Below are 8,554 nucleotides of genomic sequence, written 5' to 3' on the forward strand. Positions count from 1 at the left end.
GTGTGCAAAATAAATAAGTAGAGAAAATTAAGACCCCACGGCTCCTTTATCCATTAGCCATATCAAGCTAGTGTAGAGAATATGTTTCAAAGCATTCTATTATAGTTTTACCCAAATATGAAGGAAAGAGTATCATTGTGGTAGTAGTAGATCAAATGCATGCTCATTTTTTCTCCCTTTCTCATCCTTTTAAAGAAAGTACAATTGCCAAATCATTCGTGGAAACTATCCAAAATATACATTGAAATACCAAAGATCATTTTAAATGACAGAGATCCATTTTGCACTAGAAACTTTTGGACCGAATTATTTTTTTATTTGGGTAATCAATTCGCTAAAAAATCGTTCTACCATCCTCAATATAACGGGAAAACTGAAAGTGTGAATAGATGTTTAAAAGGATATATATGCTTCCTTTCATCTAAAAAATAGACAAAATGTGTCAAATGTTTTCCTTTGACATTATGTGGTACAACACATCCTTCCATACCCATCAAAAATGTCATCATTTATGGAACTTTATAGATATCATCCATCCATCCATCACATCACCCTTGAAAGACATCGTAATGGCTTAAGCAGTAAAGGACCACATATGTCACCAGCAAGAGGTTCTCAAACTATTGAGGGGAAACCTTGTGATGGTCAAAAATAGGATGAAACAACAAGAAAATCAACATTGTAGTGAAAGGGAATTTGAAGTGGGGGATTGGAGATCTGTGAGACTACCACCATATAGATAGGTTCCCCTCAAGAAAAAAATAGAAGGCTAATAAATTGACACCAAGGTATTATGATCCTTGTAAGGTGTTGCAAAGGATTGGAAATATGTCTTACAAATTGTGGTTTCCTACATCTTTATGTGTAAGTCCAATCTCATGTGTTTCTTTCTTAAAGAAGTTAATTGATGACAATATCCTAATCGAAACTATTCTACCAAATAATGAAGAACGGAAAATAATACTATAACTATAAACAATGTTGGCAACAAGGAATAATGATTTGAATGGAAATTCACCCATACTATTTTTCCATCAGTGGTATTTACCCTAGGTAATGATCCAAATGGAAATCCACCCATGGTTTTTACCCATGGTAATGTAACTGAAAATTGTGATAAATAACGAGCCTCTTTTTGTAAGAGGACAGATTGTCGAGCACAATGTAGTTGTAATTATCAGTTTTTAATCTAATAAAAATTGGTTCCTGATTTACTTTTCTAGTTTGGTTTATTTTTGTTTTTTTTGTTTGGCAATTACTCAGATCTTGGAGCCCTCCCCAAGATTCAGATTAGTGATGTCATAGCAGGTTATGATTCCATGAAAATTGGGACCTTAAGGGTTTCTACTAACAATTCTGAGATCTTCTCATAATTCTTCATTGCAAATATTTGTGGAATCATTCACACGTTTTGGCTTCAGTACACCACCGTGTTATAGTATCCCTGTCACTGCCATAAATACCATGGTGATGGTGTTAATGGAATGGAATATTTCCTTAATCGCCATCATGTTCATAGCTGCACTCATGGCCTAGTTTGTCAAATCTTAAGAACTATCTCTTCCTTAGGCCTCGCTCACGACCGTTACCATGGTCATGCCTCCACTCTGATCCATGCCTAACATCATAGAATGTACAAATTCCATCGCGGATCTATCACTATATGCTATCACCCAAGCTTGTTGTAATGTCTCTGTGGCCATCATCATCAACAATATAGTGACATGCCTTTGCCAATCTGTATGAGGGCCACTGGAACTACGTGGTGTTGTCCCCCATGGAGTGCAGTGTTGTTTTAATGGCAGATAAAGAACAACCAGAGGTCGCCTCAAAGGCAGAGGAAGCAATGCCTGTGCCTGTGCCTGTGCCTGCACCGCAACTAGCCACTCGAAAGCCATTTGTCCGACTACCGCCCACAGGCTTCGCAAGCCTCTTGTTGGGGTTCATCATCACATTGGACATAATCCTAGTTGTCGTCACGTTCGTGCTATGGCTCATCTACCATCCTGCCAAGCCCCACTTTTTCGTAGAGGGCGCCACATCTACCAACTCAATATGGTCGACCGCTCCATGATCGACAACATGCAATTCACCATCATCACCGCCAATCCCAACCGGCATCTCACCCTACACTACTACAGGCTTGTGGCCTTCGTGCGCTAGCGGGGTGAGTTGATCACGTTGGTGACTCTGACGCCCAATATGTATGACAGCCACCGGAGCTTTCTCTGTGTTGTCCTGCATGGTTGGCAGGAACTTCGTGCTAATGCTCCCTGATGCTGTTAGAGGCTTGCTCACATATCAAAACTATGGTTTGGTCGAGGTGAGGACAAATATAATGGGTTGGATCCACTGTGACCTCTGTTCGGATTGTTACCAGCAAGTGAAACCCATTTACAACCCAAGGCTCTCTTCGGCCTTTAAGTTGATTAGTTGTCATGCGGGCCTTTGCCAGGAGCTCAACGTCTCGGGGTGCAGTCATAACGGGAGATGCATGTATCAGGTGAGCTACGACGATGGGTCTTACACTCAAGGGAACTTCGTCACAGAGAAGCTATCCCTCGGAGGAACAATGGTGCCAAACATGGCTATCAGTTGTGGCCACAACAACGAGGGGTTGTTTGCCAGTGCACCAAGGCTTTTTGGCCAAGGCGGAGGGGAATTGTCGTTCCCTTCACAGTTAATGGACGAAAATGGTAAAATATTTTCCTACTGTCTCGTAGACTGTGACTCCGAACTCTTGAGCACTCTCCAGTTCGGTCGGACGGCGGTGCCCAACGGAGCTGCGGTAGAACCGATGCTGAAAAATAGCCACCTCGACACCTTCTACTATGTCTCCCTCTCTGGAATCAGCATCGGCCACGAGATACTCAACAAATGAAGGATCAAGGATTCCATTGCGGTAGACAACCAATCCCAACTACAGAAACGAGGCAATGATGACCTGGTTCCTTTGAAAGCTACCTTGCATGTTGCAAACCGGGACTACACCCTGACCAACAACGACATTTCCAAAATCATCAATGCCTTCGAGAAGCGATACACCATGACTGCAAATCCAAGAATCGTGGTGCAACCCTTTGTGAAGGATTATCTTGGGGCTAACAAGGTTCTTCGAACAAAGTTGTAGGCTTTCAGGAGTAAGCAAGCTATTCGTTTTGTGAAGAAACTTGCTGTGCTTGTTGGAAATATCAAGAAAGTAGTAGTGGAAGCAGAATTCGGTGATAAATTTCCTAAGCTTGGCCTTAGAGAGAAAGAGACATTTTATCCTTTTATGCGCCTCTGCCCATGCGTTGTACAAATTATGACAAACATAATCCATAGAAGATTCAGATTTTATATCAAGCAACTACTTTGTCCCTTTGTTGACGAGTTTTTAACGAACGAAAATATGGTCATAACTAGGTATATGCCTTGTGTTTTAATTTTAATTTTTTCTTATCCTATTTGATCTTTGTGATTGTCAAATGGAGGACATTTCTTATGATTGTGAAGACATCTTCCATTGCATATGAAGCTCGAGGACACTTGAAGAATTTCTTGGTTCCTGTATCTGGTAACATTTTACTTCATGATCCATTTAGTTTGTGGAGTATTTTAGGAATATTAATTTCTATAGTTGGCATGGGTTTGTATTCTTATTCATCGGAATCTAGAATGAATAGGGGCAAAATTTGCACAAAATTTAAAGTGCTCAGAATTTCTCAAAACCTAAACGACTGTGTCTGTGTCAGAGATACGATCCCAACACAACTTGTTTCACTCAAAACGGAGCTCGTATGAGAAAGATATCCTATTTTGATTGTTTTATCAAACACACAAATTTTGGGTACATGTTGAGTGGGATGCTTGCTAGACATCCGTACATCCTAGTCAGCAAAAAGAATATTCCAAAGAATATTCCTTGAAATATTCCCACAGGTGGCTCAATTGGGTCATGACAAGTGTCGACATCAGATTGGTCAAAGGCGTTTCAGAGGACCAATGAGAGGCTGACACATGGCAAGCCGGGAGGCCGCCATATTCCCTCTCAAAGGTCGGGTAAAAGTTTATTGGAAGGCTGGGGAATCAAACACGTGACCTCACCCACACAAGCCCAATGCATTAACACTATGTCACACATGTATTACTTAACAAATATGGTGCGCCAATTGTATTTAATGTGATGGTACACGGCGGTTGGGGGAGGTAACCACTAACATTAACCCCCAGACGTGACCAACCTCGAAACCATCACTACTACATCAAGGGCACTTTTGAGACATTTTTTTGAGACAAAACAAATCTTTTGTCTCAAAAAAAGTCTTTTGTCTCAAAAACTCATTTTTTATTTTACATTAAAAATTAATATTAATTGATTTGTCTTAAATATAAGGTTTAAGACAAAAATAGGTTGAGACACAAATATTTTAAGACAAAACGTTATGTTTAAGACAAAAATAGTTAAAGACAAAAATATTGTAAGACAAAAGTAGTTTGAGACAAAAATATTTTAAGACAAAACTTTATATTTAAGACAAAAATAATTTAAGACGAAAATATTTTGAGACAAAACTTTCTATTTAAGACAAAAGTAGTTTGAGACAAAAATTTAAAGACAAAAATAGTTTAAGACAAAAACAATTTAAGACAAAATTATTTTAAGACAAAAACAATTTAAGAAAAAATTAGTTTAAGACAAAACTTTATATTTAAGACAAAAGCATTTTGAGACAAAAATATTTTAAGACAAAACTTTATATTTAATACAATGACCACTTTAGATCAAACCTATGTTTATGCTTTTATCTTTACATAGAATGTGTCATCTTTGGGCATGGGGGTAATCAGTCTGTGCCCAATAGTACGCCATATGCAACCAATGGAAATACATTCAAGTGAGATTTCATAGGCATGCCACTAGGCTCAAATACACATGACCTTACCCAATGACAAATTTTCCTTTTTGTTCTAGTTACTAACTGAACCAACCATGGATCTTCATTCAATTCCCTAAGTAGATTTCATATACCAACAATATTTAGGTTGACATAACTATAACTAGAACCTAGATCAACTAAAATGGGAATAACTTGGTCATGCAACTTACCTTCCCTCTTAATAATGGATGTCTACTGGTCTGCTTGGTAGTTGTCCACTACTACATAAACTCTCGGCATGTTCTGAGCTATATCACCTATTGTCCAAGCTTCTTGAGCACTATAGATCTTTGGGCCAACATTTTGTTGATGTGGATAATCCCTTCTTCTATGATGTTCACCACAAATCCAACATTTTAGTGGCTCTCATCCCTCAAACTTGGTCTACTCTAGTGCTAGTTGTTGCACATTTTCCTTAACAACAACGTTATATTTTTTGTTGAAATTGGTTTACAGGGGTTGGTTGCTTACCTTCCCTGTCTTTTGAGTTTTTCTTGGGCTAATTTCTCTTATTTATGGCATTGTCATTTTCCTACCATTTTCCCTCGATCTCTGGCCTACATTTTTCTTGCTCATAATAGTGCTTCAACGTTTTTATGGCATCCTTCAAATTTAGTGGTTCCAGAAACTTAATTTTATCTTTGAATGCCACATGAAAGCCACTAATGAACCTTTGAATCTTTGCTTTCTCATGATTGAGATATGGTACATACCTCAATAGCCATAGGAACTTCGTGATGTATTCCTCATCTAATAATGGCCCCATCTTGAGTTCATAGAACTCTTTTTCATTTCCATCATAATAGTGTTCAGAAAGATATTGCTTTGTGAATAACTTTTCAAATTTTTTCTTAGTCAACTCCCTCTCAACAATCACTCTAACATTCTTCAGATCTTCCCACCATATATTTGTTTTTCCCTTCAAGTTGTAGGTGGCAACTCTAGCTTTCATATTTTTAGAATAGTTATGTATTCTAAAAAACTTCTTCATGCCCAACAACCAAGATTTTTCATCCTCTACCTTCGTCATATCCCCATCAAATGTGAGTGACTTGGCTTTCTTAAACTCCTTAGGTGTGTAATCATTTTCCTCTCTTCCTGGATGATGATGATGATGGTGATGATTAGAACAATGATAGTTCCTCCTAGTAGTAGAACTAGATGGTTTTTTAGCATGATGCACATCAATGTTGGCTCCTCCTCTTGGGGTGCTCATTGGTGCATCTCCCTTCAAGGTGTCCTAGCTTTCAGGCTTAATCCTCTTCCTAGAACTTCCACCATCTGCCTCATTGGTATACTCCTCTCATCTCTGAGGGCTCCTTCTATCTCTATAACTGACCCTCATCTCGGATTGCCTCTACTTCTGCAAATCTAAAAGACTTTTCATAATGACTGCATTTATCTTAGCTTACTTCTCTTCAGCTCTCACTATCCTCTTATTATCTTCCTTGAAGCTTCTAACTTTAGCCGTTAGGCTTCTTAGGGTATCCATCCAATCTAAAGAGTGAATGCCTGCCCCTTGGTTAACTGATATTTCCTCTTCATTGACCCTGGCCTCTTCACTTCCATAATGAGACTACTAAGAACTATACTGGACCATTCCAGTCCTCATTTCTACTTTGGCTTTGTCTTATGCTACTTATGATGTGTTTTCAATCACACACGCTATAAGAAAATGAAAATAGATAAATAAATACATAGTTATGGCCATGAATTTGATGCTCATGGAGTTGCCATAGTAATCCCTGCTGTAACAAGGAAACCAAATTAACATACTCGTGATGTTCAATATCTCACATGCATCAATTACAATTCAAGTAATTTAAGTTGTTAGTGCATAATCATTAAAATAAATAACCAATTATATATAGGTTCCTACCCTTATAGAGTTGCCATAACAATATACCTACAACAAAATAACCATATTAGCACATAACTATACCAATTTACCATCTAAAGTTTGCAGGCCAACCAAATTCATAATTTATTACAACTAGAAATATGTTTAGTCATGTTGATTGCTAAACTTTTTGTTGTTCCAACATGTCACATAGTGAATAATTCCCATTTAGGTATGTTATTAATTTATTTAGACTATCTTTTAACACCTAACATCTCGCTTAGGTAATTTCTAAAAATCATCACTTGCTCATAATGATCCAGTCCAAGTGTTGAACCTGGATGTTCCAATACCACTTATGCAACCCCATCCTACCCTTTTCTCCAGTGGAACGGGTTGTTACTGAAAATCCAACCCCTCTGGTTCAACTAGAGGAGTGGGATATTGGTTTGATAGTATTCATTATTTTATTTTTGCATAGGAAAATGGGTGTGTGTGTGTGTGTGTATTTATCTAAACATTTATTTATCAACATATAAATAATATTTATGATTGTCACATCACTTTTCACATCACGTCACTATTCACTACCAACTATCTCCCTGCTAATTTGACGGTTCTTGTTCATCGATGCCTTGTTCCATGTGTTGTGTCGATGCAACTCGAACGACCAATAATTCTAGCAGGGATCAGTGCAATCAGGGTTCAAGCTCATGGCTCTTCCCCCCACATTGAGCATCCCTCGTCTCCTCTATCAGATCCAATGGATCAAGAGAATTGTTCCACCCCCACTTCCCTTCCCGGTGATGTCACAAGGGAGGGGTGTCGCAACATGTGGGTTGTGGGCCTTATATTCGCCCACCCTGCCACTGATTGGTCCATGAGGGATGGTCTAGGGTGCCTGTTTTGGTAAAGTCACCCTTCCCTTTCCCAATCATAATATGGTGTGATATGAGCATGTTAATTAGAATCCTCCATGTCTAGGTCTTTCCTCCTACCAAGGGAATCAACATGTCTAATTAATTTTTATGTTGGTCCACTTTGTTGCAATTCTCTACGCCAACCTGGCCCTTTAAGCATGGGTTCATTTTTTCATTTGTTTCATAGGTTCTGCAATCTAGGACATCCACACCAAAATTTTTTCATGGCCTCTATGGGTCGTTATCCCTTACTAGTTCTACCCCTCCTGAGCTTACGATCAAACTTATCTTCCAAAGCCCACTGAAGTTGTAAAATACCAAAAGGGGCTTGAGGAGATCAACACTCCTCAATGATCTATGTGCCAAGGCATACCCTCAGGGTTGTAATTCCATAACTAGAAGCACTATGAAGCTTGGCAAAGACCTCCATGACTATTGAAAATGCAAGGCTACAAGAGCCTCTAATCTAACGTCGACAATTAATATGTTTTAGAGAGGATGACATCATTGGCATCAACTCATGCCTCATAAACGCATGTACATCCATTTATATGTATGCAAAGACCAAGTCAACAATTTGTCTTCGATGTAACTATTATTTTGTAATAAAAGGATTCGTATACTAAATATTATGATGGTAGAATTTGGTTCTTATGGGAAATTTATGTGCCTTTACTCTGTGCACCATTTCATTGTTTATTATGTGATAATCTGGTTCAGTTGTATAGGTACTATTTCCAGTTCTTTAACCTTTTTCTTAGCAGGTTAATTAGTCATGTTTAGAAATGGTACTATCACATATTTCAAAGGTATAATAATTTAAATTAGAGAAGAAGTATACCATGTTCAGCACAATCATGAGTACCATTCAGTCT

Source organism: Pinus tabuliformis, chromosome 8 (assembly GCF_031772625.1).
Source record: "Pinus tabuliformis cultivar Carrire ecotype Pingquan chromosome 8, CPIR1, whole genome shotgun sequence".
NCBI lineage: Eukaryota > Viridiplantae > Streptophyta > Pinopsida > Pinales > Pinaceae > Pinus > Pinus tabuliformis.